Here is a 17,536-nt window from a genome sequence, read left to right as displayed (position 1 = left end):
AGAATAGAAAATCTATATAACCGAAATTATATTTATTTGTTCGGAATTAAGCACAAAGCTATACAATGGTGCTCTGCCCACCACGGGTATCGAAACCCAGTTTATAGCAATGTGAGTACACAAACTTACCGCTAGAGGCACTAAAATGAAGAAATGTATTGTGACTAACAGATTGTGATCCTCGTTTAGTCCAGTCACATATTTCGATAACAAATTTCGTAAAACTATTAAAAATAACTGTTATGGTAACATTCTTTCACACAACTATTTTCTAGAGGAAGGTTGTATACCAGGCTATCGTTAGCCATTCATTAATGCAATAGTTGCGTCCTGCATGGCTAGGTGGCTAGGGCGTTTGACTCGTAATCTACAGGTCGCGAGTTCGAATCCACGTCACCAAAGAGAGACGCCTTTTTAGCCGCAGGGGCGTTATAATGTGATGATCAATCTCCCTATTCTTTGGTAAAAGTGTAGCTCAGGAGTTAGCGGTGGGTGGTGATGACTAGCTGCCTTCTATCTAGTCTTCTCTCTGCTAAATTAGGGACGGCTAGCGCAGATAGCCCTCATGTAGCTTTGCGCGAAATTCAAAAACCCAACAAACAAACAGAGGCTCAGCCATTAATTCTGAAAACTAATAATGCTAAACATCGAGGTTTGATAGCCGTGGCGGACACAGTACAGATAATACATTCTGCAGTGTGTTCATAGCAATAACCGAACAAACAAAAAAATTAACATTTTTCGCTCGTAGTAATTTGACCAAAAGAAACTTGTTCTTCTGCAGGCTGGGTCCTCAGTAGCATAACGGTATATCTGCGGACGTACACGCTAGCAACCAGGTTTTGATACCCGTGGTGGGCAGAACACAGATAGCCCATTGAACAGCTTTGTGCTTAACTTCAAACAAACAACATAAACGATGGGTAATGTTACCATAAGTAAAATAAATGTTCTTAGTAATATACAACTGGATGAAATAAAAAAAAACAAATAATTTGATGTTAATTAAAATCGTTGATACAATTCTCATGTCACAATTACAGATCACCAACTTAATCTAGTTTACACCAGAACGGTTGTTGTTCAAGTACGTTTTGATATAAATTACTTCTCAAATCAGTACTGTAGCTATTGTATCCCAGTTGGCCGTAAGGCTTCGTCTACACTAGATATAACTCATTTTATGCGATTAATAAGGGTTAAACACCAGCTTGAATGAGTGACAAAGAAAACTTTATTATGGCTGTAAGATAGTAGCGAATGTAAAACGTCTTCAAGGTTTTGTCATTTTGTTGTGACTGACGTATTATATTATTTGTTGCTTTCACCCTTAAGTTTTTATAATGAATGACCTCCTGTATATGAATATATCAAGTCAGTTTATCTCTAGGATTCCTTTTTTAGCCTAGATATTCAGAAAATTGCTTCTAGTTTCAGAGAAAAGTCATTACTAATCTTATTTTGTTCAAGCATTTGCTAAAATGTGTCTCACCTAAGTTTATCAATTTAATTTCACAATTCTTTGGCTGCTGCATATTATATGTAGTGTTTTACTTATAAAAGCGTCTTGAAGCAATATTCCTTTAAAAAAAAACAACCTATACATCTACCTGCACCTCAGATAATCAATGCCGAGCTTAAACTATTCCAATAACATGAGCGTATACTTTTATTCACTTTGTTTTTACTAACACTAGACCCTTAAGATAACTGGTGATGATTGGGACTTATCCTAATACAATAGCATATGAACTACATGAAAATATAACTCGAATATTATTATCAATATCGTAATTAATCCAATTGGTGTCCCTTGTGTATTTCACCCAATTTGAACGTTGTGATATACAAAATCATAAAATCACTTAGCACAGTAAATATGTAAATGTGCCATTGCTAATGAATAGTATAAAACAACTCTATTGTTTACGCGTTAACAAACAAATGTAAATTTTAAAAAGTTTTAAGTTCATTTTGTTATCTCCTCACTGAATACTGCACATGTATATTTGTGAAACGAAAATTAAAACGATATTCCTTGACAAAAGGGTCAACAGAAACTAGCTGCCTTCCTTCCGGTCTTTCACTGCTAGATTAGGGGCGACTAGCGCAAATAGCCCTGCTATAGCTTTGCGCCAAATTCAAAACGGACAATGTAGTTTTTAAATTAGAAGTTTCCTACTCAAAAGAAAATGTAAAAAATGAGCAGTTCCAATGAAAACCTGACATGCAAAAATAAACGGTCTGTAACTAAAATATTTCAGTGTTCTTGTGGTAGATTTACATAACGACCAGCTGCTTGCAACATAGGTTTTCATCACTTTTGTTTTGTTTTAATCATCGTTCACAATATGAAATAAGTGAAAGTATCGATTATTTCCACCTTTGCTGTCAATAAATATATCACTTCCTAAAAATTGTTACTATTTATTAAGACTCCAAACTTCCATTCGAACAATAATGTAAATATTTTCTTATTTATCACACACATACTCACAAAATAAAATCTATTTCAAAATATTCGATACTTTTTACCATGTCTTCAAGATTTTCGGTTGAGAACGTTTTTTGTTCAAGATTCCCCATAACACATTTAGTATGTGTCCTGAAGCACTTTCAAAGAGAAATTAGAAAAAAAAAAAAGTATTGAATGGTGTTATTTATGATAGATACTTTGAAATTTTGAATTGATGATGTATGAACAAATAGATTATCATTTGTAATTAAGCTCAAACGTGCACAATGAGCTATCTGTACTATACCCACCACAGGTGTCGAAATCCAGTTTCTAACTTTTAAGTTCACAGATATACTGCAGATATATGTGGGAGGGGGTTTTTGTTTTGTTTTGTATTGAATTTCGCACAAAGCTACTCGAGGGCTATCTGTGCTAGCCGTCCCTAATTTAGCAGTGTAAGACTAGAGGGAAGGCAGCTAGTCATCACCACCCACCGCCAACTCTTGGGCTACTCTTTTACCAACGAATAGTGGGATTGACCGTCACATTATACACCCCCACGGCTGGGAGGGCGAGCATGTTTAGCGCGACGGGGGCGCGAACCCGCGACCCTCGGATTACGAGTCGCACGCCTTACGCGCTAAGCCATGCCGGGCCAAAATTTACGTACTCACCGGCGTGGAATCGAACCCCGGTCTCCCGCGTGACAGGCGGGGATACTCACCACTATACTGCCGAGGACCGGGAGAGGGGAAATAAACAAATAGGACAGTTTTCGTGTGCTACAATTAAGGCCATTCTGACCATGAAGAATATTATGTGAAACAAAACCTAATTACGCATTTTAAAACATATTTTGTGGATGATATTTGATTATAAAATCGTAGCAAATCTTATCTGTAATACTGTACTAATTAGTTCACCGAAGAGCTAATTATTTCTTGATGATGATAAACCTACTTGAAGTGAAAATGCATCTTAGAACGGCTAATAAGAGTATTAACACTTTCATTGATAAGGAGAGAACAACGTTTCGACCTTTGTAGGTCATCTTCTGCTTAAGAAACAGAGTTTGAATGTGATCGTTGACGGACATGTCTTAGAAGCGAGAGTATAAACAGGTACGGGATTGTAGGGGGCGCTGCAGGTGGATGTTAGGTTATTAATTAGTATAGGTAAAAAGGTGTTCCTTTATGTTGATTTAATTTTGGTTGTTCTCTCCTTATCAATAAGTGTTAATACCCATGCCAGCCGTTCTGAGACATACGAAGAGCTAACTAGTTAGCAATATTTTGTGTTATTTTTAAGCTATTAGAGTAAAATATGATACCTGATTTGGTGTATCATCTAAATTGATAGAAACGTTCTTTCCTTCATACGTAGTAGCTAAATAGACTGTTTTGAATTTCGCGCAAAGCTACTCGAGGGCTATCTGCGCTAGCCGTCCATAATTTAGCAGTGCAATACTAGAGGGAAGGCAGCTAGTCATCATCTCCCACTGCCAACTGTTGGGCTACTCTTTTACCAACGAATAGTGGGATTGACCGTCACATTATAACGCTTCCACGGCTAAAAGGACAAGCATGTTTGGTGTGACGGAGATTCGAACTTGCGACCCTCAGATTACGAGTCGAGTGCCTTAACCACCTGGCCATGCCAGGCCTAGCTAAATAGAACTTAAACTCACATGGACTGTGAGAGTAAATATGTGTAACATAAGATGACCGGTTGTACAGGTGGTCAAGTTAACAACTTCAGCATTAAGACCTACAGCAGAAAAAAAGATACGATAAAACTCAATAATCACAAGTTATAAGTACAAAACTAAACATCAATTTAACATGGGAAAAGATCTTTCAAATATATACGTGTTAAAAAGATGTGGATATATATGGAAGCTTAAGTCTATAATGAGCGAGGTAACATGAATTTTATGTTTTTATTCATGTTTTAACTGTGTTAATATATCCAGTTTAAACACAAAATCACCAAACAAAATGTATTTTTAAATATATTTTTACTGAGAATGTAGAGTTTTAATTTTGTTATTAAATGTATCATATGATCACTCTATATTAATAAATAAAATGTATAAAGTAGTTGAACTAAAAATGTTTTGTGAGCAAATGCGAGTTTCTTTATCATCCAACTGATGGTGCGTTATCTGTGCTATATTATCATTAATTCTACTGCAACTCTCCTACGAAAATGTTACTTGCGATATATTGTAAATAATCACTTTCTTGGGTGCTGTTAGCATTTCTGCAAAAGATATAAACCGAGACATCTACACCAAAAATACTGTTAAATGAGGATGTATTGAATTTTTTTAAATCCACGTTTTGTCAGTGTTTATCCATATTATTAATAGGAGTGTGCTTAAATGACAGTACTGCTTATTTTAGAACAACAACACCGTTTATGCTTTTCAAAAGTATGCGTTTATTTGCATTAGCTCATTTCCTGAAATCTCTGGCTGTAAACAGCCCTATGCAAGTGTAATAAGGACACGAGATCTCTCGAACTCAGGCATGATTGACCTAGACTTCATCCGATCGGAGATTTGGTACAAGCTAGAAAACGACAGCATACCTTTTACTCTTAGAGATCACCTAGTGTGATGTTTCTTCCACATATTTTCCAACCATATTTTGATAAAAAGTTAGAACACATGATCACACAAACAGATGCACTGAGTATAAAAAATTTAGAAACAAATACCCAAGTTCGAATGCTTTCAAATAGTTTACTATTCTTCTTGATTCTCCTGAAGGACAATAGTAAACTATTCGAGAGGTTCGGGTTTTGGTTCTTTTCTTACAATCATATCCAATAAAACTAATCTACTCTTGTGTTATCTATACATTTCTCTCCAATAGGTGAGAAAAGTAGTAAAATTTTCGAAGTGTAATATTGAAAAGAACATGACCAGTAAATTTATTACGTCAGACATAAGTTTAAAGCTTAATCTTACCAATTGTCTTGTTTATTAGATATCCTTGATCCTCAAGTAAATATTATTCTTACATGTTGATGTTTACGTCACCAACATACGATTATGTTTTGCTGATTAACATGCTGATATAAGTATGTTGTCATTCTGTCTGTCTGGTGTCACAGGTCTTTGTGAGAAACTAGACAAACCAATTCGAACGAAATTTTATAGAAACAGTTAGATATACTCTTCGAAAAGTCAGGTTTTATTGGATAAGTATTGGTCAAACAGTTTGAATAAAGTAACCGATTCAGTTTTACCGCATTTTTTCTGTGAATGAAGGCTTCATTATGTTTCGAAAACTAGGGTTTGAAGCTGATACTGTTGAAGGCGATTTCCACTTTTAGCTGTTGGTAAGATGTCTCCGAACTTACAATGGTAAAATTCAAAGTTCCATTTCTCGAGGTAGGCGTAGCCAAATAGCCCATTACGTAGCTTTGATCAAAAAAACAACTAATCGTTTAATACAATTTAATATCTTTACATATTTCTTATTTTATTTTTATATAGCACTTTGTTTTAAAATATATTTTTTCTGTTTGAAAACAAACTACAAAACATATATTGTCGTATCCGTGAAGTCAAAGGATCTTCTTATTTTAAAATCACGCGTATTCGAGGTCTAGGTCTCTAAACCAGACCCGTGGCTGGACCAGTGACCATGAAAATGAATATGCAGACGTTATTTTGTAAAGTAAAACAATGTAGTAATAAAACATGCTTGAGATGTTCTTTATGTATTTGTGCAAGCTAAACTGTGGGTTAAAGTGGCATGTGGGAAGAACTTATTCGAAGATCCCAATGGATTTGACATACCAAGTGAATCAGAGATTCGTCAATTAATTATTACATTGACAGCGAAACATAAGAAAATTGACACAATAGTATCGTTATCTTCAAGAAGAGAACTTGAATCACATACAAAAACCATTAGTTTCAATATTGTGTCAAAACTAACGGCATAGTGAAGCCCAAAGATGCAGTGTTCAAGTTGAATCAGATATATGATGCATTACAAGATGACTTTGCTAGCAATTATCATCAACTTAAAAATGCAATTACTACAATGATGAATATATCGTATAATGTTCAGTATGGTACCACCATAGTATCTCAACTTGAGCCTCTTACCTTCATGGACAGAGTCAAATGCTTGTATTAAAAACAAACTCATATGGAACTGCCCTAGACTTGAACTACAAGAATAGAAAGTTGATCGTACGAAGAAACTAGTGGACATTCTCTCAAATCAGATAGATTAGACAGATGAAGATGGTGATGTTTTTGCAAGACTAACACATGAAATATTCATTCCTTCTTGATGCTCTTTGCTAATACAACCTCAAATGATGTTCGATCGAATGGTGGAATAAACACCTCACATGAAATCAGTTTTAAGTAGAATTACGTCTTAGCGAACATATGTTTGCAATAATTATTAATTTGCTAATTCTAACGCCATATAAATAATTGTTTACAATAATATGAACTAAAAATATGCACACTTACTTCAATTTTAATAAAATTCAAATTTACCCAAGCCTAATTCTTCATTTGTTAGGTAAACAGCTTTTGAATGACAACAAGTCAATAGTAGTTGATAAGCAATATGTTAGTAACGAATAACGTTTATAGAAACACAATACCACAATAATTGACAGTTCGACCATATATAGAAATACATTATCACAATATTTGACAACTTCAGCATTTATAAAAACAAAAAAACAATACCACAATGACAGACGGTTTGAGCGTCTACTTCTAGGATCACAATACCACAGGGATGGACTGATTGTCTGTTTACTTACATAAACACGATACTACAATAATAAACTGCCTGAACTTTTACTTACTTTTACTAAAAGCTTTTAATATAATGTGACAGACATGACAAAAATCATTTTAAAAAAGTTTTTCTACAAGTGAATGTTTTTATTTTGTATTTCTTTACTAAAATACCAAATGTCCCCGTTCTTGAAATTTTTTGCTCTTCATTTACATTGATTTAATATTTTACTCGGGAATCGAACTAACTTATTCAGCTAATGCCTTTATCTTCTAGACACTTCGTATAATACATAATAATCATGACAGATACAGATTAGGTGATTTTAATTAACTGCTAGAGAAAGCTTTTAATTTAAGGGCTTTTATTCGTTTGCAAATAATAATGCAAGTAAACTATCTTAACTTTAGTGTATTCGTTTGAAACCTGAACGAGGTTAATGATTAATAAGAATTATTTTTGTCAATTAAGATAAATAGTTTCTGAAAATGAATTTAATTAAATCTAGTAAATCGATACATTTTCTGAGTAGACAGACAGGAAGATGTTTTTATGTAAATTTGATTTCCTCTTTGAGGAAAGAATATTAACCGTTTTACATGTATAATGTTTTATAGCTTTTAAAGCAATGCTAAAAGATGACAAAAATAGTAATCAGATATTCTCATAGTTCCAAGAATATTCAGTAACACTATTAGAATAAGGAATGAAGAAAGCTATACGTTTAGAGAAACGAGTGTTTCTACATATAGCAATTATTCACCATGTCCTAAAATTTCAAGGTTATGTGTATGATTATGAGATCTTTTCTTCTGTTTTGCTACAAATAAATATTTCATACAAATTACCCATTTTAGCAAATTTCGTAATAATCTTGGTAACTTGTTGAATTTCTTTAACATTTGTAAAATAATTGGTATATAATTAACATATATACACACATTTAAATTTTGAAAGTAATAACAGTCAAATAAGTTTGATATACGAATTTATCAAAGAATGAGGCTTTAGCTATTTTTAGATTTTATAACTGCATCAGTTAAAATTAAAATGTAACACCTGGTTATTTTCACAAGAAACACTATACTTCAGAAAATTACAAATGTTTCTGCGCACTAACATAGATCTGACGTAATGAATGTAGAAGTTGTAAAGTTTCAATGACAACATATTTAACAAATAATGTTATTTCTTAAGTAAACTCTTCCAACTAGACTATTTTGTTTATTTAGCATTAAAATACTTTCTTCATTACAAGTTTATTGTGATAGCTTTTATAGTTAGTCTGAGTAAATTTTTAAGAAGACTCATATTATGGAGAACGTAAACATAGTCCGTAAAACAAACTATGATGAAAGCAGCGAGTACATGAACCACAGGTTGTGACGGATATAACACTCCACATGTGATGTGTAGTTTTGTATGTTTTAGGTGTAGAAAAACCGATAGATGTGTTAATTACAACATTCACGAAAAGATCGAACGGTGTTTTGTAGTTAACTGTAATTACAAGGAATATATGGGACTGAATTGCTCGATATTGATTAAATACATGTTTTTGACACAAGAGATGGGCTACTACTTCTTTCATACTTTGTACATGCCTCTAACTAGAAAATTAAATTTAGATAGTGGTATAGCTATGGTAAATGCAAACTATCTTTAGATTTATTATTAAAGAAAAAGGTGTATATGGTAATTACTCTGGTTCTTTTATTTAGCTTTAGTAGTTACCGACATATGTTTAACGACTTGAAATGAAGGTTCTCAAGTTGAAAAACGTGTATGTGTTGTGATGGATGGTTTATTTTGAATCGATGTCGCTAGGATAATCAGGCCTACACGAGGAGTAGTACAGTTTATTCCATAAAGAGCAGGGATTTGTCTTTACAGCCCAATTGTATTTATCTCACTACGGGTAAAGATGCCTCTACTAGCAAAGAATTTGACTTTGGATTACTAAATGATTCGAATGAATATATCCATAAGCAAATGTGAACGTTAATTAAATGTTTTAGAATTTGTAGTTAGATAAATTAAGTCTATGATTATATAGATATCGCATAAGTACGTCTTTCATATATATTTAAGCACAATATAAGTAACTCTTACGTTAATAGAATGACAGACAGCCATGTGCACAGAAAGAATATAAAACAGTTAGCGAACATAAAATTTAGGTAGAACAGTAGATTAATGACTTAGTTGTAGCAGTCTAAAACATAACAACTAGATGTTTAATGTTAATAGATAAACGCCTTAATAAAATATCAAGAGGTAACGTTATGATTGTATAAACTAAATGTTCGGGAGTAGAAGTAACGGCTTAGATGCATAAACCAGATATTCAAGAGTATTGTTATAAATACATTAAAGTCACAGATAAGTTAGTCAAATATACGGACTCTGAGTTGAATAAGAGGATCGACTGTCACTTTTATAACGCACCCATAGCTGTAAGTACGAAGTTTATTCAGCGGAATGATGTCTCTTACTTCAGACCCTTTGATCCGCAATGAAAAACTAAATATTAGCAATGTTCGATCTAAGAAGTATAGAAGAGCGAATTTTGTATACGAGAAAGATAAGCATGTAATTAAATCCGGATAGAAAAAATATTTGGATTAGTTGTACAAAGATGTGCCAAAAAACATTTTCTGTTGTATAAATAAATCAAACCAATATAAGTTATTACGTAAAATTATGTTGTGATAAAGTTGTGGTGAAATGTAATAACATAATTCCTCAAGACGATCAAACAGCACTGTATAAAGATAAAGAGCACACTATTAGTTAAACGTCTGTGCACCAAGACAAGGGAGGATCTGATCTGCCTATTTAAATGTAATGAACATTTTGAAGAAGATAGTAACACAATGATTACGAAGATCTCAAATGTTACTGCTCCAGTTTTAGTAAATAGCTTTCAATAAGGGCCCGGCATGGCCAGGCGTGTTAAGGCGTGCGGCTCGTAATCTGAGAGTTGCGGGTTCGCATCCCCGTCGCGCCAAACATACTCGCCCTTTCAGCCGTGGGGGCGTTATAATGTGACGGTTAATCCCACTATTCGTTGGTAAAAGAGTAGCCCAAGAGTTGGCGGTGGGTGGTGATGACTAGCTGCCTTCCTTCTTGTCTTCCACTGCTAAATTAGGGACGGCTAGCACAGATAGCCCTCGAGTAGCTTTGTGCGAAATTCAAAAACAAACAAACAAGCTTTCAATACGCAACAAAGTTGCTTACTTTACTTGTATGAAAACAAAACAACGTGTAAAGATATCACGAAATACAAGTAGTTTTATAAGCAACATTTCCAACGGCGTTACACTATTCGTAGGCAGAAGAAATGCTGTTTTGTATAAACAGGAACATGAATATTATATATATTAGAATCCATAATTATAGTTGAGAAAGTGATAAAAATGAGGAAGAATCCATGAATGATTAATAACAATATAGTTTGAATCACTTCTAATGAAGCTGTTGTAATGTAAGAGACATTCAAGAGAGTGTGTGCATAAAGGTAAGGTTTTGAGAGCACACACACGCGCGCGCGTGTGTGTGTGTGTGTGTGTGTGTGTGTGTGTGTGTGTGTGTGTGTGTGTGTGTGTGTCCCTTGACTTCACTTCTCAACATAGTCCCGACACCATTTGTCTATCATAAACTTTGCATCACTCTAATGCAACAGATATCCAATGTTTCGAACCAGTTGGATATGGGTGATTTCAGAACATCATCAGTTATCTGGGTGTGATACACAAAGATGAGTCCTTAAAACAACAAAAAGTTAAAAGTTATTACATTAGAACTATGTGCAAGTGATCATAACACGTTGTTCCACGCTATTGTAACAATATTATAATCCTAGATCAAAACACTAAGTTTGGAACTTTTTTCTTTGTTAAAAACAAGTGTTTTATGTTGGATATCTACTCTTTATTTTCTTTCGCTTTTAATAATCATATTACCACATTTGCATTATTTATTTTAGGCCAAACATAAATATTCTACTTTAATCCGTTATTCAAATCAGGACTTAACATATATAACGTTTTCTAAAGTATACTTTTAATTTTTATTCTTTAGTTGTGGTTCGTTGTCATTATATGAATATGAAATAATCAAACAAATCGTTTAAGGATAAAATATGTTAGTCTATCTAAACCGAAAAAAAAAGTTTTATTCTTTTGACTGGTAACAAAAAGATGACTAAATATACGATACTTCTCTTCACATGAACGAGTAAATGTTCATATTACGAAGTAGCTGACCCGACATTGCCAGGTGCTTAGGAAGCTCGAGTAGTAATCTTAGGGACGAGAGTTCAAATCCTCGTCACAAACATGTTCGTCCTTTCAGCTGTGGATATATTATAATGTGATGGTCAATCTCACTATTAGTTTATAAAAAAGGAGCCCAAGGATTGGCGGTGGGTGGTGATGAATAGCTGACTTTCGTCTAGTCTTACTAGTCTTTTTAAATTAAGGACGTCTATCGAAATTCCAAACAAACAGACATCCTAAATTAGTTGGGAAACTAACTCGTCATTTCTTTAGGAATGTTTATGGCACTTCCATAAAGTCGCTTAGCTCGACAAATTTGTATTGTTCCGTGGTTTTTGCTAACAGCTTAAGTATCAAGTAACTTTCTTCTATGTGACGATTTCTTTCATATGGTTTGTGTTGCCACAGAAACCCACTCCATTTCCTGGTTGTGCGTTTCCTATAAGAGGAACTGTCAAATAAGAGTATTTGGTCAATCAAAATTAGGTTAATAGATGATGGTATGATAGGTACAGTTCAGTTGGCTAGTTGTACTCCATCTATTCTACCAGTTCACGATTGGAGGTTAGCATGCGAAGATATCACTTATATAGCTGAGTATGACAACATTAAAAATACACTTTCAGCGTTTTACTTCCACTGATACTATTTTTTTTTTTATTTAAGTGCAAAGTTACATAATAGGCTATCTTTCTGTGACCAACGCAGAGACCGAGCCCTGAATTTTAGCGTTATAAGATTTAACTTACCTTTGAACCGCTGGTCAGCTAACTGCTTTTGGAGTTGTTTTTTTAATATGATAATCACGTAATTTTACAATTTCACACTTTTATAGTATACATTTTTAAGTCTTAGTTTTAAAACAATGTTTTATTTGCGTTTTTTAATGATTTCTGTGGGAAAGAAATAACAGTATTAACAGTTATTATTCCATCGACAAGACTAACAGAGACAGGCGCGAGATTTATTTCAAACCCATTGCGGAGATGGTAGGACGGCTGTACGTGTGCTTCATTAGTTGACAGTAGCAACGGGATAATTGAAATGGCTGTCAGACTCGTTGAAATAAGAAATGAAACGTACATAGTAAGAGGTGTTAGAATTCTCCGAGCAATACTAAACAATCCCAGAAAGTTTCATGTAGGTTAGTGGTAGAATAAGACGAGTTTCTTTACGGACAAACGAAGGAAAAAGACGGACACAAACCGTTTTATGGAACAGAAGGAACGGGCTAATTCTTTTGCATTAATATTATATTTAAACTTTTTTTTTTAAAATGTGTAATAGAAATGTAAGGCCAATTGTTGATATTGTTATTCTTTTATTACGGATTATTTTCAATTATCAGGTGAAAATAGCTAAATGTCTAGTCCAGATGCATGGGATGCGGCATTCCCCAATGCACGAGAGAACGCCTAAATCCAAAATGTTGTAGGTGTGGACAAATCACACCTAACTACAATGGGTGTGAAAAAAAAAAAAAAAAAGCATTAAGACACGTATCTATGAAATCAAAAACCCACAAAAAACTAAATAAGTAATACAACACAAGAACGAAATCAAAATACCACTCCAAACAACACCTCAAGACCAGTTTAAAAAGACAACATATGCTTCTACTCTGAAAACCACAGCCCATCAGCAAGACAAACCACAAAAAATAGCCACCAATACATGTAAAAACCACAAGCCATCAAGAAGACAACAGAAATAAACCAAAGAGTAGAAATACAAAAAACGAATACCAATACAGAATGTAAAGAATCATATAATAGACGTTTAAAAAGCATATTCACAGAGTTCGTACAAAACCAACAGAAATTGACTACCGCGGCTATCTGACTTTGTTTTCCAGAAAGTGTTAAGTTAGCGTAAGAGAAACCTTCTCGGAACCATTTACCCCAGAGGCAAGTGTTCCTCAAGTAGGAGTAGCTAGGTACATCCTATTCATCATGTACGCTAGCAATGCGCTCCCATAGGATCCAAATTAAGGATATTCCTCACAAATTTGCGTTCTCAGTAGTAACAAATTTACAACAACAATAGTCAGAACTATTTCCAAAAAAATACCGCATTAAGGTAGACGTCCCCAAACATCAACTGGTAGTGTTTACAATAGAAATACAATACACAAAAGATCCACCAAAACTATATACATGAACAGAACACTTCTCCAAACAGTAATTTCAACCAGACTTTTAGGATTAAACCACGAGTCTAAAGTAACGCCAGTTAACCACGTATATAATATTCTATAAAAGTTTGGCAAGGTACAAGTTATGCTAAGAGTCTGACGGAACTACAATACTCAACATAACCAAAATCTACAAAAAAAATAAGACCAGTAATTGAATATGTATGCCCAACATGTGTAAATATAGCACCAATGATATTAACAAATTACAAGCAATACAAAAAACTCATTACTAAATACTAGTACACAAAGTACCCAGAACCACTTTATCTGAATTTATGCATAAATATGCAAATTCACAAATACCTTCCGATATAATCCTTCATAACTTGTTAAATTATTTCTCGCAAAACTGCCATAAAAGTGACACTATTCGAATTAGATCACTACTATATACATGATGAAGATAGACTCAAGTATCTCTCACGTGTTAATGCGTACATTAGAAATGAGCATTTACCAAGGCCATCATACATTAGATTAAGAAACCAACATTAGTTTTATGCTACTGACACAGCTTTAAGAGTGTATGCACGTATAAAACTCTCGAGGAGTCAGTAAAAATTAATTAATACATATGGAACTGTTCACGTACAGAACTTTCACAATAATGAACAAAAAGAAAGTGTGCTTATTCATATGAATATTACTGCGATGACATACACGAAAATTGGCCTGAAAGGGGTCAGAGTAAGCGCAGGATAATCTAACCCTCATGTTGTAATTATAACAATTCTTCAGAGACGAATTACCATCCACAAAGTGTGAGAAAGAGGATAGATGCGTTTGAACCTTCCAGATTTACAAGACCTAAACTCCAATAACGATCGACAATGAATGTCCGGTCCACAAAATGATGAAAAATTAGTTCATTCCCTTCTTCAAGGGTTTCAAAATTTTAAATACTGCGTTAAGTAGTAGACCAAGTTTACGTCTATGATAGCTCTATTAAGGTGAAAAACAAAATTAACTCACTTGTAAAATAATTCAGTGTGCGTGATAGTTAACACAAATCCAAATACTTCACTAAAAACAAATTTACTGATTCACTTTATCGAATTGAAACAACTTGCTCTCCTTCTATTTATTCCGAATCTCTTATTTACCCTTGAATTTCCTAGAAAACTTGTCATAAAATCTTTAGACATTTTAGGGTCTATATTATTAAGCATTTAATCTCAACATTACGACCCGCAGTTCTCTCTATATAACAAACATATTACAATATAATTAATCTAGTTTAGCGTAATATCTTTAAAAAAATTGGGAGTATGTATTATGTAAAGGATTGTAAAATCAAATATTATCATCAAAAAATACTTTTGTCTAACAAGTCATAATTTTGGATTTAAACAGTCAAATAATAGTAGAAAATAACAAAATTGTTTTTAACTTAATCATTCAACATTAATTTTGAAAATTAAAACAAATCTTATTCCGTTTACTGTTTAAAGCAGTTTTTCGAAATATTCCCTTCCACTTATCTTAATTGTGAAATAAAATTAAAATACAAATATATAAAACTCTTAAAGGAACTTTTTTTATACTGAATATTGGATAATTCTGATTATTTTTTTAAATCCACACTTAATCATTTGTAAAATATTTACACTATTAAAAGTATATTTCTATCCAATTCTTTCAATTTCGTTGTTAAGGCATTTGTAAATAATTCAGGCGAAACTGAAACTTGCACTCTCCGAGTGTTACACTAATGGTTATTGTAAATAACATACACTTACCCTCTATAAGAATCTAATCACAAATTCTGCTTCACTTCACTAAATGTCACACCACCCAGTCTTTTAAAAACAGCAAGATCATCGGTAAACTAAAAAAAAAAAAATCGATCGAAACAAGTCAGTGAATCATTCAAAATCACTTCACGTACATAGAATATGTTCCTTGTTTGATCAGTACTATACATAATCTCAGTCTTCAGAGTAAAAAAACACCAGGTTCGGCATGGCCAAGCGTGTTAAGACGTGCGACTCGTAATCTGTGGGTCGCGGGTTCGCATTCCCCTCGCGCCAAACATGCTCGCCCTTTCAGCCGTGGGGGCGTTATAATGTGATGGTCAATCTCACCATTCGTTGGTAAAAAAAGTAGCCCAAGAGTTGGCGGTGGGTGGTGATGACTAGCTGCCTTCCTTCTTGTCTTCCACTGCTAAATTAGGGACGGCTAGCACAGATAGCCCTCGAGTAGCTTTGTGCAAAATTTAAAGAAACAAACAAACAAAGAAGCAGCGAGAAATTACGATTTTGTTGATTACAAACTATGGTAGAAACCATCCATAAACTTCACACTTCTTCTCAATACTTGCAGACAGAAAAAGCTAATAATAATTTTACATCTTTTGTGTCTCGCAAACTTAAGTTAAACTGATAAAAAAAAAAATCAATAACTCGAGAATACCTATTACAGTTAAGAAACAGTCTAGGGTTTCTTTGGTATTATGAAAGGCATATTGATGAATAAATTACAATAAACTCCACAGTCTAAAATGAGCACGTTACTACAACCACAGTTCAACAATAAAAAACAATTTGTTCAACAATAACAACGCTTATAAATAAATTCAATGGCTTTTAAAAACACAGTTAATAAACAAGTTCTTGAATAGAACTTAACACTAATGTTAATAAGTAATATACTATAAATATAAACATTATTTCAAATAATGGAATAAGGAAAGAAAATAAAAAAGGAAGATCTAATTCCAAAACAAAAAGGTTGTTTTTTTGTTTTGAATTTTCCGCAAAACTACACTAGACTACTAAATAGCGAGACTGACCGTCACATTACAACACTTAATTTGCTGAAAGGTTGAACATATTTGGTGGGACAGCGATTCAAACCAGCATCCTTCACTTTACGAGATAATAGCTTTAAGTCGGCTGCTCATGCTGAGCCCCCAAACGCAGTCTTTCAGAATTACCTTTCAATATTAACAACAATATTGATGGATAAACAGCAATAATTCCCTAGCTATCTCGTCCCTCTATCTCTTAGTGAAGCTTCTGGCAGGGTATTTATTCACTGTGTAAGTCACGAGAGTACAACCTCATGTGATCAAAAACTTACATACTATTCTGGTCATTAATAATATCTTTACATCTCCCCTAGGGAGTATGGAGTCCGTTTCGTTGTACATACATAGATACTCAAAATACAATTGATTTGTTAGGAGGGGATTTAGAGTTTTGATGCAACTAAAAATTTATAGGTAAACTAAACGATAGAGTTAAATAATACAATGAACTATAAATACAACCATAATCACACACAGAATCTATGCGTTTATAAAACAAATTAAAATTATTTTAACTTAATCTCTTGAAGAAGCTGGGAAGAGAAATATAATACTAGACCGTTAATGACTGCTGTTATATTGCCTGTAATATAATTGTACGTCTTCAATTAAGAAAGGTAAACCACTTAGAGGGGTGGTTCTAAGATCTACTTCTTGATGGAGGGACTAAATTGATAATTTTTGGCCCCTAGATTCGGTGATACTTTATTCATTGCATGCCACTTTGTAAACTTCTCATAGGAGGAAATATACAGTCGCGTTTTGGGGCTGCTTATCATTGCATTTACTTTGTAATGTTTTCTTATGACGTTATCTAGGTTCTGTAGTCTTCCCATTAACTAATGAGAGGACAATATTCCCCTCCCCACTGACTACAACTCAAATTTTTCACCTTCATATTTATTTAACAGTTTAACTGCACAAAAATATATATTTATTCATATTACATAGTCAATTATAGCTAAAAAGTAATATTTCAAGTATTCTAGGTTTCACAAGGTGAAGACA

At 33.6% G+C, this 17,536-nt stretch overlaps 1 protein-coding gene across 3 annotated transcripts in view; it reads right to left on the bottom strand.

The window, feature by feature from the left end:
• LOC143235036 (vasopressin V1a receptor-like) overlaps positions 1 to 16,987 on the bottom strand; it is a 117,556-nt gene extending 100,569 nt beyond the window's left edge. The window contains exons 1-3 of one of the 3 annotated variants that reach the window (XR_013018898.1): positions 16,655 to 16,976; positions 15,459 to 15,547; positions 5,426 to 5,888 (exon numbers count right to left, since the gene is read on the bottom strand). The gene's annotated coding sequence lies outside the window, so the exon portion shown is untranslated. Of the gene's footprint in view, positions 1 to 5,425; positions 5,889 to 15,458; positions 15,548 to 16,510 lie in introns of those variants that run through there. The other 2 variants (XR_013018897.1, XM_076472782.1) reach the window with 2 other exon arrangements.
• Positions 16,988 to 17,536: the final 549 nt, after the last annotated feature.

The sequence above is a fragment of the Tachypleus tridentatus genome, chromosome 12, assembly GCF_004210375.1.
Source record: "Tachypleus tridentatus isolate NWPU-2018 chromosome 12, ASM421037v1, whole genome shotgun sequence".
NCBI lineage: Eukaryota > Metazoa > Arthropoda > Merostomata > Xiphosura > Limulidae > Tachypleus > Tachypleus tridentatus.
Note: the sequence above shows the minus strand (reverse complement) of the source record. Positions and strands in the feature narration are given on the sequence as shown.